Genomic DNA, 12,715 nt, shown 5'->3' with positions numbered 1-12,715 from the left:
ATTAAACTTTTCTGTTTCTTATAGCAGTTTTGTATTGTTTGTAGTGTGATCAACGTTTGCTTAAGTAGTAGATGTGTTAGGGAGGTAACATTTTAATTATATTTTGCTAAAATGAACGGAATGACTCGAAAAAAAGATTCGTTAATTTTGCTGAACGAGACTCAGAGGTCCGAGTCGGTAAAATGATCCGAACTTCCCATCACTAGATGCAACAATGACTCGATGAGGCAAGTGTTATAAACTCGAAAGCAGATTAAACATAATTCTATTATACAGAGATAATCCGACACCCCACTTTGTTCCGGGACCTCGCAATTTACAAATTAAGCATTGGTCCACCCTCCGCCTATGATAACAGCGTATTAATAAAAAGGTAACATTTAATCAATAACTACTTAAGGCAAATATAAAAAAAAAACCTTTAATTTTGATTTCATGGGGACTTTAAGGTTTTAATGGTATTATTACTCTTATAATACTGCTTATCTATCTGGTGCTTCTTCCCGTTTTTTTTTTTTTTTTTTTTTTACAAAACTGAATGTCTTTATATTCTGACATGTAAAATCTATAGCAAAAAATAGCATGTTTGAACAAATTGCTATTATAAAAACATATAATTGTATATTGAATGACTATAAAACATATAACTGTAATTGCACCAGTATGAAAGCATTTTTTAGTGTTTAGTATAAAGTTTATACATCATTTTGATACTAAAGAAAAAACTGAAGTCTAACAGTAGTATTCAGGTAAATAATAACCTACAAAAGAAAATGAATAAACTAATCAAATGTAAAATAAAACTCCATAGTCTTCACTTTATAAACTGGTGGATTAATGCTTATTAAAGCTACTGAAGTCTGTGGGCTCCGGTCACAGAACCAAGGCGTGGGCCCCTCACCACACTAAAACCCCACTGCTTTATTTTCACTATGATGCACAACTTTTATTTACAAGAAAATTATGTATTAAAACATTAGAATGTTCAAATATATTTTAATTAAGCAATCATTAATTGCTTTAAAAATATCAATTGAAAAGTCAGTAATAAAATGAAGAAATTACTTTTTCTTTCATCTGTTTATCACTGTCAATCATTTCAATTTCAGGAGAGACTAACGGAATGATAGCAGATTCACTCTTGTATTCATATGCGGTTGTCAACCCTGAAACTGTGCAGCGTGTAGTGTTTTAGCAGCATGAAAAATACACAACTTTATTGAAATTGGAATATATACTCACGAAGTGTGCTCCCTTTAATCACTGAGGCTGTCAATAACGAACATGAATACGTACGGGACTGTCTGAATGCAGTCACCTTTCAGCAGGTCTCTAAGAAAGACTGGTAACGTCACATTTTTACAATTTATGAATACACTTTTTTAACAGCACTTACACTGAGGCAAAGGGATAACACTTCTCTCACAAGGTTCTCTATTCTTCTAAAAACAATAGCTAGAATTTGTTTGCCCTCCTGCAGCTTTATTTCCCTCTTTCCACTACAAGACCAAACCAAAGTGGATAGGGGATCGCCAACATGCACACCCTGCGAGGCTAATCAAATATAGTTCTCATTTTAAAGGGTGGAAAGTTGAGTCTTGCAAAATGTTATTCCTACTGATAGCATGTTATTATAACTATGTAATTTTGTCATGATAATATTATGGATTATACATATATCTTTGTAGGCCCCCCTCCCTGAGGGCCCATGTTATCTACTTAGTGCCACTATTACCCCCTTTCCGACGTTTAGGCGCACACCAGAAACCCAGAATTTACTTTGATCGTGTTTTGCTTTTGTGGAAAAAATATTTCATTCCATTTTTTGGGAACTTGGGGGTCCCTGATAATCAAATTTACATAAAAAAAATAAACAAATAAGTCAAATAAACGAATCAGTAAAAACTACTAATTTAGCTCTCACAAGGTTCTCTATTCTTCTAAAAACAATAGCTAGAATTTGTTTGCCCTCCTGCAGCTTTATTTCCCTCTTTCCACTACAAGACCAAACCAAAGTGGATAGGGGATCGCCAACATGCACACCCTGCGAGGCTAATCAAATATAGTTCTCATTTTAAAGGGTGGAAAGTTGAGTCTTGCAAAATGTTATTCCTACTGATAGCATGTTATTATAACTATGTAATTTTGTCATGATAATATTATGGATTATACATATATCTTTGTAGGCCCCCCTCCCTGAGGGCCCATGTTATCTACTTAGTGCCACTATTACCCCCTTTCCGACGTTTAGGCGCACACCAGAAACCCAGAATTTACTTTGATCGTGTTTTGCTTTTGTGGAAAAAATATTTCATTCCATTTTTTGGGAACTTGGGGGTCCCTGGTAATCAAATTTACATAAAAAAAATAAACAAATAAGTCAAATAAACGAATCAGTAAAAACTACTAATTACAAATAACATCTCATGTATAAATGTTTCTCACATTTCATATAAACATGAAACCAACTTTATATCGGTGTTCTACCTTTCAGTCGAACAGTTTTATAGACTGTAATCATATATTAGCCTATTAATAGCCTGATTACTCATATAATCAGTTTCTAACAGCAAACAGTCAGAATTAAATGAGAGGATCTGCTGATGATCCTGAATGTCTTGCTGAATGAGTATGAAGTAATATCTTGTGTGCCTTATTATTCTGTTTAAGAAGCCACATTATCTCACAGAAGGAAGTTTTTTTCAAACATTCTGACGTTATGAAGTAAGTTTGGAGTAAAAACATGTTATTTAATGCTGTCTTTTGTTGGACAAGAGGTTCATAAATGCTTGTCATGTTTGCAAAGATGTTTTGCCGTTATAAACAACTCAAACTCGCAGTGCTTTCAGATGGAGCAGCATTTACTACGGATCACAGAGCCGTGCTCCACTGACAAGCTGCACATGACAGCTTTGGTGATTTCATAATCACACTAATCACACGATTTCGATTAACTGTGCAGCCCTATAACTACATTGAGTAATTGTGTACTGTGTACATTATGGTAAGTGCTGCCAAAATATCACCTGTATTAATTAAGTGTAGACACGAATGTACTACAAAGTTCGTAAAGGGAAAAACATATTTTGGTGAATTATAATAATAATAATAACAAAAAAAATAAAACACCTGTGGCCTGTAGCATGAAGCGAGATGAACAAACTCAGAGTTGCAGAGCAAGTTTTGAGTTGACAAAAACCTGACAAACCCAACCCGGTTTAGATCAGGATCAGCTGTTGCACAACACTCTGTATAAAGGTTTTCTGTCATCTCAGGTTTGATCCAGAGTTTGTGAGGCACCTGAAAGTGTGACACAAACAGCCAATCACACACAACATGGAAAGCATCAGTTTGATTGACTTCTCGCGAGAGTCAGCGCAATTTACTTCTCTGTTGAAGATGAAGAGACTGTTATGAAAAAATACCATGAATTGAAACACATTTACAAGGCAGGAATAAACACTGCTGCAGTGAAAGTTGGAGAAGGCAGCTACTGACTATATCAATGCAAGCGAATCAACGGAATTGAAATCATTTATATTACAAGGAGCTCAAAAGAAAACAAGCTTCATCAGTTTAAAAAACTTTATATACTGAACCTTGTATTTATATGTATATCGTTATAGCCTATTAATTTAAATGCTAAGTTTAATATTAATTGTTAACTCGTTTAATTAATTATATGAATATGTTATATGAATTATACATAATTATAATCTATAATAAACAATTAGCAGCAAAAGATTTGTCTCTAAAATTGCATCATCACTGTAAACTTTCATGTGTAGTGAGAGATAAAGGGGGGTGGCTTTATTGCGTCAGATATATGTGACTTTGCTCAGAGCTGATTGGTCCAGCTTTGGTTTGCGATCTCTGACTAAGTTACAATGGTGACCAAACCCGCTCAAAACCAACCCACCTTCTTGAGCCCAAAAACTCAGAGTTAGCTCAAACTAAACGTGAACTTACCTGGATAAAAACTGAAACCGGCTTCGTGCTACAGGCCACTGCTGTCCTGTGCCGTTTAACAGTATTTAAGTTCATTTTGTTGTGGAACTAATATCTTGTGGACATTTTAAGAAACTGCAGATGATATATAAAGCAGGAAGGTCTTAGTGGGTGTAATCATACCTTCCCAGCAAGGTGTCTGTTACAAGAGCTTGTCGAAAGGAATAAATCAACGTGATCTCATGATAATTCGTATGTATTTTACGTAAAATGTGGTTATATAAAATGTACATTTACTTACGTTTTTACAGGCACTAAAACGTACAATACTGACGTATTTTCAGCATATAAACGTACAAAACTGTCGTATTGACTACACCTAAAAATGAATCCCTATTAATATTAAAATTGCGGCATTAATTTTATTAGTATTGTTGTTTTTAGGTTACTAAAATGGTTATTTTCCTGCATATTTCGGTCATTTGCGTTTTATATCCTTTTATATTTGCTATAAAATGGGTAGGTTAAGGTTTGGAGGTAGGTTAAGGGGTCTAAAAATCTAAATCGCTTATTCATAAAATGATAAAAATGCATTGATACGAATATCTTAATGATATGTTATGTAAATATTGTAAGTTTTTTCGCTCCGCGAGAGTCAGCGCAATTCACTTCTCTGTTGAAGATGAAGAGAATGTTATGAAAAAATACCATGAATTGAAACACATTTACAAGGCAGGAATAAACACTGCTGCAGTGAAAGTTGGAGAAGGCAGCTACTGACTATATCAATGCAAGCGAATCAACGGAATTGAAATCATTTATATTACAAGGAGCTCAAAAGAAAACAAGCTTCATCAGTTTAAAAAACTTTATATACTGAACCTTGTATTTATATGTATATCGTTATAGCCTATTAATTTAAATGCTAAGTTTAATATTAATTGTTAACTCGTTTAATTAATTATATGAATATGTTATATGAATTATACATAATTATAATCTATAATAAACAATTAGCAGCAAAAGATTTGTCTCTAAAATTGCATCATCACTGTAAACTTTCATGTGTAGTGAGAGATAAAGGGGGGTGGCTTTATTGCGTCAGATATATGTGACTTTGCTCAGAGCTGATTGGTCCAGCTTTGGTTTGCGATCTCTGACTAAGTTACTGAAGTTTTTACAGAGAGTATAGAAAGAGCCATGCTTCCTCCGACTTTGTGTCAAGCACTTATAACTTTCAAAACCAACAAAAGATCCCTTGTTAATTGACAGTTGGCGGCCAAATTACGTTGCTAAATAACGATAAAAAAATATTGCTTTGGTTTTATCAAAAAGACTAAAATGTGTTTTGAATAATCTAATTGATGAATGTCAATCTGGCTTTCTACAAAAAAGGCACATTTTCAGTAATATACGTCTGGTCTTAGATATTCTAGATTATTCTGGCTACTTTATGCAGACTGTTTGCATTTTACTGTGGACTGACTGTTTTGAAACTTATATGGTAGTTACATAGCACCTAGACCTCAGTTATCATGAAAAAAGCCAGGATTTTTCAGTTTTGACAATATGGGACCTTTAAAGGATGCCTCTCAGATTGCTGTAGCATTAGAGACTCTTAAGCCCTCAGGTCTTCACCTTAACATTAACAAATGTGAGCTTCTTCCAGTTGGTAATTGTTTGGGATCCTTCATTTGTAATATTCCTGTAAGAGAAAGTGTTACTTATTTGGGAGTTAAAATAATCAAAGACGATTAAACTAAATGCCCCTCCAATTTTTTTTTTCAACTATTGCAGACACGTAAGATGTTGTATTATTGGTTGATATTGATTTAAAATGCTCTTTCTGTGAATGTTCCACTTGGATGATTATATTAAGGATCATTCTTTAAAGGATGTTGGTTTTATTATAAATGTTATTTTTATGTAAATTTCACATTCATAAGTGCAAGTTTACAAAGGGCAAACCTCTTTTTTATAGTGCTTGAAAAAGAGATTAAAATGTATATAGATATGTCGAAATCAAAAGCAATTAAAACAGTTGCTATATGCTCCTCATTTAACATTTTCACATTAAAAACTGTTTAATGGTACTTACTTGCAAAGTACATTTTCTGTATTAAAATTGCATTTAATATCCTATTGAACTGTAAAATATGTAAAGTATATATTTTTCTGTGTAACTGATGTTTGTACCATCTGTTCTTTTTTTGTTTGTTTGTTTTTTCCTTCCTGAATATGTCGCATGTGAAATGTTTTCATATTATACAATGAGATGTGCTCTTACACATGCTATTTGTAAGTACATTTTCTGTATTAAAATTGCATTTAATATCCTATTGAACTGTAAAATATGTAAAGTATATATTTTCTGTGTAACTGATGTTTGTACCATCTGTTCTTTTTTTGTTTGTTTGTTTTTTCCTTCTTGAATATGTCGCATGTGAAATGTTTTCATATTATACAATGAGATGTGCTCTTATACATGCTATTTGTTGACAATAAAGCATTGTAGGGATGTAACGATTCACTCAACTCACGATGCGATACAATTCACGATATGATTTTCTCACAAATTTATTTTAATTTTTTTACAAAATGAGAAATTCGTTTTGAGACCAATTATAAATGAAAATATATCCTTTTATTATTGCTTGGACAAAATGCTGAGTGTTTCTTTGTGAAATTGAAATATGAAATTTTAAAACAAACCCCAAATCAAATAAATAATCAACACAAATAAAATGAATCATATAAACAAACTAAGGCTTTGCCTGTGCTCTTTTCATTCAGTTGGAGGCAACCACTGGATTTTAATCATGATCCAAACAAAGATGCTTTGTGTGGCCAAGTATGGTGACCCATACTCAGAACTTGTGTACATGCTATTTGTTGACAATAAAGCATTGTAGGGATGTAACGATTCACTCAACTCACGATGCGATACAATTCACGATATGATTTTCTCACAAATTTATTTAAATTTTTTTACAAAATGAGAAATTCGTTTTGAGACAAATTATAAATGAAAATATATCCTTTTATTATTGCTTGGACAAAATGGTGAGTGTTTCTTTGTGAAATTGAAATATGAAATTTTAAAACAAACCCCAAATCAAATAAATAATCAACACAAATAAAATGAATCATATAAACAAACTAAGGCTTTGCCTGTGCTCTTTTCATTCAGTTGGAGGCAACCACTGGATTTTAATCATGATCCAAACAAAGATGCTTTGTGTGGCCAAGTATGGTGACCCATACTCAGAACTTGTGTTCCTCATGTAACCCATCCAAGCGCGCACACACACAGTAGTGAACACACACCCAGAGCAGCCATTTTTGCTGCGGCGCCCAGGGAGCAGTTGCGGGTTTGGTGCCTTGCTCAAGGGTCTCACCTCAGTTGTGTTATTGAGGGTGGAAGAGAGGTGGTGGTTATTCACTCCCCCCCACCGACAATTCCTGCTGGACCAGAGACTCGAACCCGCAACCTTTTGGTTACAAGTCTGACTCTCTAACCCTTAAGCCACGGCTGCTCCACTACCGTAAATCATGCAGTCGAGATTCCCACATTTGGGGAGTTTGCGGTGGTGCAATGACCGTAGACTCTGACGCGACTGTAGACTACCAATCGGAAATGTAGATTTCTGGAAAGTAGACAGCCAATCACAGACCAGAACTGCTGTGCCACGAATTCGAATGTAGACAGTCAATCGGGTAGAAGAGCGACAAATACTAGTAATAGTTATAATTTACGAGCGACAACGTCAAATATACAGTATACTTAAAAAAAAAACTCTTTTGGAACTTTTGAAATTATGAAATTCATTTCATCGATTAATTTGATTAAGTTGTCTTAGTGAATTGACAGTAGATACAGTATAGTTTTCTTAACTGTTAGTACAGTCAGCATTTACAGTACGTCAGCAATATCATCTATTAATTTTTTTCCGACCGAATAATAATAGATTAACTTCTCTTAGTGATTTGATTTCGGCAGACAGTAGATACAGTATACAGGCATTTTTATAGGTGATCCAATCCGAGTCTACATCACCATCGTTCACATGCACAGCCACGTCCACATCAGCTGCATCCACATACACTGTCCCTTCCACATCCACTTCAGCGACGGACACTGGCATATTTCATAAGTCTGCTTCCAAGCTCAAGCACAAAGAGTCACAGTCCACAGCCACGAGTCAGAAGTCTTCTTCGGGAAACCATGTCTGAGTGACTCCCCTGTGAGTAATTCGTATCAGGTGAAAAATTATCCAACATGAATTTTTATTATTGTAGTGATTGTAGTTACTGTGTTGACATATATTGCAGGTTGAGCTTGAGGGATGGGTACGCCTATGGGAAAATGCTAATTGCAATTAAGACCTCTCGTGGGTGAAGGACAACACAGAGAGAGGGTTCTTCACCCACGTCCAGGTGTACAAGGACAGTACCAGCGCGCTGAAGAGACGACGGTTGATGAAGTCAGACCGGATGTGGTTCTACCCTCCTGATTCTCCAGGCTACGTTAGTGGCGCTGTGCCATCTCCAAACCTCTTCTTTCGGAGTTGCATCTTTGTCTGGTGCCCTGTTAGGGTATGGAGATACTCGCTGAAGTGCCCCCTGTGGTGAAGAATGTGTGGGTAGAGGAAAGGACGTTCACCTCTACAAGTCTGGCTACCACATCTCTAATTGGATCGGTTGTTGTTATTACTAGAGTTTCAGCTCAACGGTTGATTTTTACAATATTCATTTTCATGTAAACACATTCAAGTTCAAATAACAATGTGCTACTGTTATTGCAGGTTCGTCACATCTGCGATGTGGTTCACCATGTTGACGGAGGTCCTTTGCTGTGGACCATGCACTAAAGCGGGCAGGAAATGTGAAGGTGGCAAGGTGGGTCGTTGGTTGGCATGGGATACTGCTATCCTCTGCCAACTCAGCGAGGCTCACCAAGCCATGTTCCATGCCATCCTCACATTTAGGCAAGGATACTGAAAAATAACTGGTGTCCGCTTGCCTTAAAGTAACAGCACACGTGTATTATAAACAAAGTATGGGGATGTTATTATGGTTCTCATGTACTGTGTTGACACCGTCTAATGCTTAAATATCTGCTATGATTTGTTTACAGAAGCAATAGATGGTGTGTGGGAAGGCCAGCAGCGAGTGCATACAGAATCCTCCGGAGATGAATATGTACAGGGTGGCGTGAAGCACCAGCATCAATGGGGTGGATGTTCCCTACTACAAGTGTCTGTGGAATCCCTCCAGACTGTTGCTTCCACGCAAAGTTCTTTCTCACATGATACCTGGTACAAGATGTTGCACATATGCCACAAGATTTCACATCTTCAGTCCTTACCTTTATTTTATGCTTGCCACCTCACAGGCCAGTTGTGTCTTAAAAGACCACATTCCGTAATATCCCTTGAATGTGTTTTATTTATTTTTGACTTTTTCACACTCACCGTTTATCGCATCAAGTTGTAAACGAATGGGTTGGATTTAGCAGTTTTGCATGTATATGAATTCATGAAACGCATGCTGTGATGGCACTTACTCCTGGTTACCAGTATTGTCCGGTCGAACAAACGCATTCTCAGACAGCTCCTTGTTCCTGTAAAAAAGGATTCTTCAAGTGAGTTTGGGAACTTGCCAGTTATTAGAGCTTTACCTTTGTTTACTCGCCACCCTCGGATAGCCATTGCAGCTAGACTAATCAGTACCTGCTGACGGTCTGATCATCAGCTCTGCCTTTCGTATCAGCAGTTTACTGTCTGTTCCTGCCGAATTCTATCATACTCACCCTGCTGTGAATTCCATCACGCTTTTTGTAGCGTGCTTCCTTGATATCCTGCCGATAAAACACTGCTTTGGGTTGCTAAAAGAAAAAATAATCTCATCAAAGTCGTCTTTGCTTTGTTTGTCTGTGTCACGATTTTAATGCCCTTCTCTGTCATTTCAAGGTCCCCACTGTGCTGCACGTCCCTATCAAGTTTACCTGATTAGTGGAATCGCTCGGTGGAACTCCGCAGTTCCGACGCAGTGTTTGGTGGCAAAGGGCGCACTCACAGAACCTACTCTGCACCTCTGATCGAACGCCTCAACACCCGCTGCCGGCAGCTGTTTGGAGAGGCTGTGGAGGAGAATTTCCGCACCCCTGCTGCTGTGACGTCCAATGAGCTGCATGGTTTGAAGTACCTATTCAGCCAAAGCACGGGTGGATCTGGTGCCTTCTTGATCGGTGACCTCTCAAAGGACGGACCCAGCCCAGAGGAGGAGGTGGTTCAGCCAGGCCAGGCTAACCTCGATGAGGAGGATGAGGCGTACCAGAGTGACAGGATGGCTGCTGACCCGGCTCACATAACCCTTACCACCGATGAAACCACCACTGCTCACCCTCCGGCCTTTGTGTACAAAGAGGGATGATCTCGTCGATGCTGCTGTGATTCAGCAAGTCAAGATGGCCAAACGCTATGCCTCAGCTCAACAAGACATCAGTGCTCAGCACAACAGACTCATGTACACGCTGGTGAAACTACTCTGGTTGGGGTTAACTTCCAAAAGCCAAAGCCCAGACAAGACAGCCATCCTGAAGGCTTACGAACGAATTCAGCACTGCGTATTGGTGGAGGATCCAGTTCTCAGTAAAGTGGGTATTCCTCTACCAAAAATCAACATGAAGACGGTGCGTGATTTCATCCATCGTCAGGAGAAGCTTATCAATCTGCAGTCGACAAGAATGCCATCTGCCACCGTGTTAAAGACTACGTCGATCTCTTCAAAAAACGTACCTCCGGCACCATGTCAACCGTCGGTTCTCCCTCCACCTGACTACGAACAGATTGTGTACGAGCACATTCCAGCCATGGAGACACATCACAGAGAGCTAACACCCCAGTCTGGTCCCGAGCTACAATGTACAAAAGAAAATACACCGAAAATCTTACTCCAGTCGGAGCCAGGGTATCATGTGTACACAACTTGCCGATCTGTAGACTGTGCAAGAAACCAACTCAGGGACACAAAAAAATACAAAAAGAAGACTTTCTGTCCCGTAAAAATGATGTCTACGTCCGCAGGATTGGACACAGTAGTGTACAGCAGTTACGGACATTTCACCAGTCGTCGATGCACTCCAGTGAACTTTGTCATTTTTGTTTTAAGTTACATTTTATGTAACTACAGTTTATATTGAATATTGTGTATAATTTTTTTTGTATATAGTTTAATAACGTGCCAAATAATGTGACGTAAACGTAAAGTCGATATTTAGTATTGTTTACAATTTTAGATTTTTTACTTGATGCAAGTATAGTATAATAAAGTTAAAGGCAAAAAGTTGATCATACTGATTTCAAAGTTAAGGGTTCATTAGTTCAGTTGAACCAAAAACAATAACATCTTAGTTTATAATTCAATATACTTTATTTTTGACAAAACATCCCATGTTTCGGTAGTGCCTGTAATGCTTTGGTAGCAACCACATTGCATAGAATTTTAACTCGCATACTAAAACACTACTAAAACCTATCTCAAAGATGCTAATCAGCACAGGCTTAGCTAGCACAGTTCTGAACAGTTGTACACACATACAAATTAAATGATATTGAATAACTACCAAAAAAGTGTGCTTAATTTTCAGACTTTTGCACACATTTACCTCAAAATGATGGGGCCTATCTACTCCCCCTGTAGCTATGAGAGAGAGAAACACATACATATTTCCCGATCATAAATGTAGAGGTCTACTTAATTTCAGTCTCAGCCAATGAACTGAAGCATGCACTGTTTCGGTAGTGACATGGAAAATGCGAGACACATTTTTTAACATAGTTTCATAAAGATAATATAAAATATTTTTTTGAACTTCACTTTTTAAAAGAATCAAAAATACATTTTTGAAAACAACAATGGAAAAAATAAATAAATAAAATAAATATAATTTTCCTAAGTTGAAATTTAGGGGTTAGGGTATAACTCATTCATCTTTAATGACTGTTTGTGGTTAATTACAGTAACTAGCAAAGCTTCAGACACCGGGTGTCCGCAGATCCTTAATGTACAAATAAGACCGTAACTGTCATTAAAATGTCTCGTTTCAAGTTTCTTCTAGAAATGCGACTGAACTGACACCGATTTAATCATTAGACTTTATTTTCTTTTACTGTAAGATAGAGGGGAACATTGGAGGAAAGTGCCCCCCTTAAGGACTGTGTTACTATTTTTCTGTGCAATAAAAGTCAAATGTGTCCAGAATAGTTATCATAGTTTTAGTGACAGTGACATAATTCATAAACTTTAAAACAATGTCCAGAGTTTTTATGTTATTAGATTTTTAACAAAAATTAAATTTGAGTCACTTCATTAGCATTTACCGTTTCATTTGAGAAATCTACCGTCATATCACATACACAGCAGCTGCAAGCTCTTCACGGCAACCCGTCAAAATAAAAGTTTAGTTTAACTTAAACTGTCAGAATATATTACTATTTAGCGGTCTTAAGAATCAATGCTACTACTGCTAGTAAATATTAATAAATCTTTACTTTTAAAGGAATAATCACATCTGTTTTCTTTTTAATTTTAACAGTAAACCTCTTTTGTGCAGCATTTTGTTTGCCAAAAAATAAAAGGGTTTAATTATCATTTGATTAGGATAAATTAAATTAATATTTTATGCCTTCATCTGATTACCAGAAAAATTAAGAACATTTTAAAGGGCCCTATTATTGTTTAAAAAAGGACCCATACAAAAAAA

At 36.6% G+C, this 12,715-nt stretch overlaps 1 pseudogene; it reads left to right on the top strand.

Moving 5' to 3' along the window:
- The first annotated feature begins 5,517 nt into the window (after positions 1 to 5,517).
- Positions 5,518 to 10,383, top strand: LOC107693774 (uncharacterized; annotated as a pseudogene).
- Positions 10,384 to 12,715: the final 2,332 nt, after the last annotated feature.

This window comes from Sinocyclocheilus anshuiensis, unplaced genomic scaffold (genome assembly GCF_001515605.1).
Source record: "Sinocyclocheilus anshuiensis isolate Anshui unplaced genomic scaffold, SAMN03320099.WGS_v1.1 scaffold2088, whole genome shotgun sequence".
Taxonomy (NCBI): Eukaryota; Metazoa; Chordata; class Actinopteri; order Cypriniformes; family Cyprinidae; genus Sinocyclocheilus; species Sinocyclocheilus anshuiensis.
Note: the sequence above shows the minus strand (reverse complement) of the source record. Positions and strands in the feature narration are given on the sequence as shown.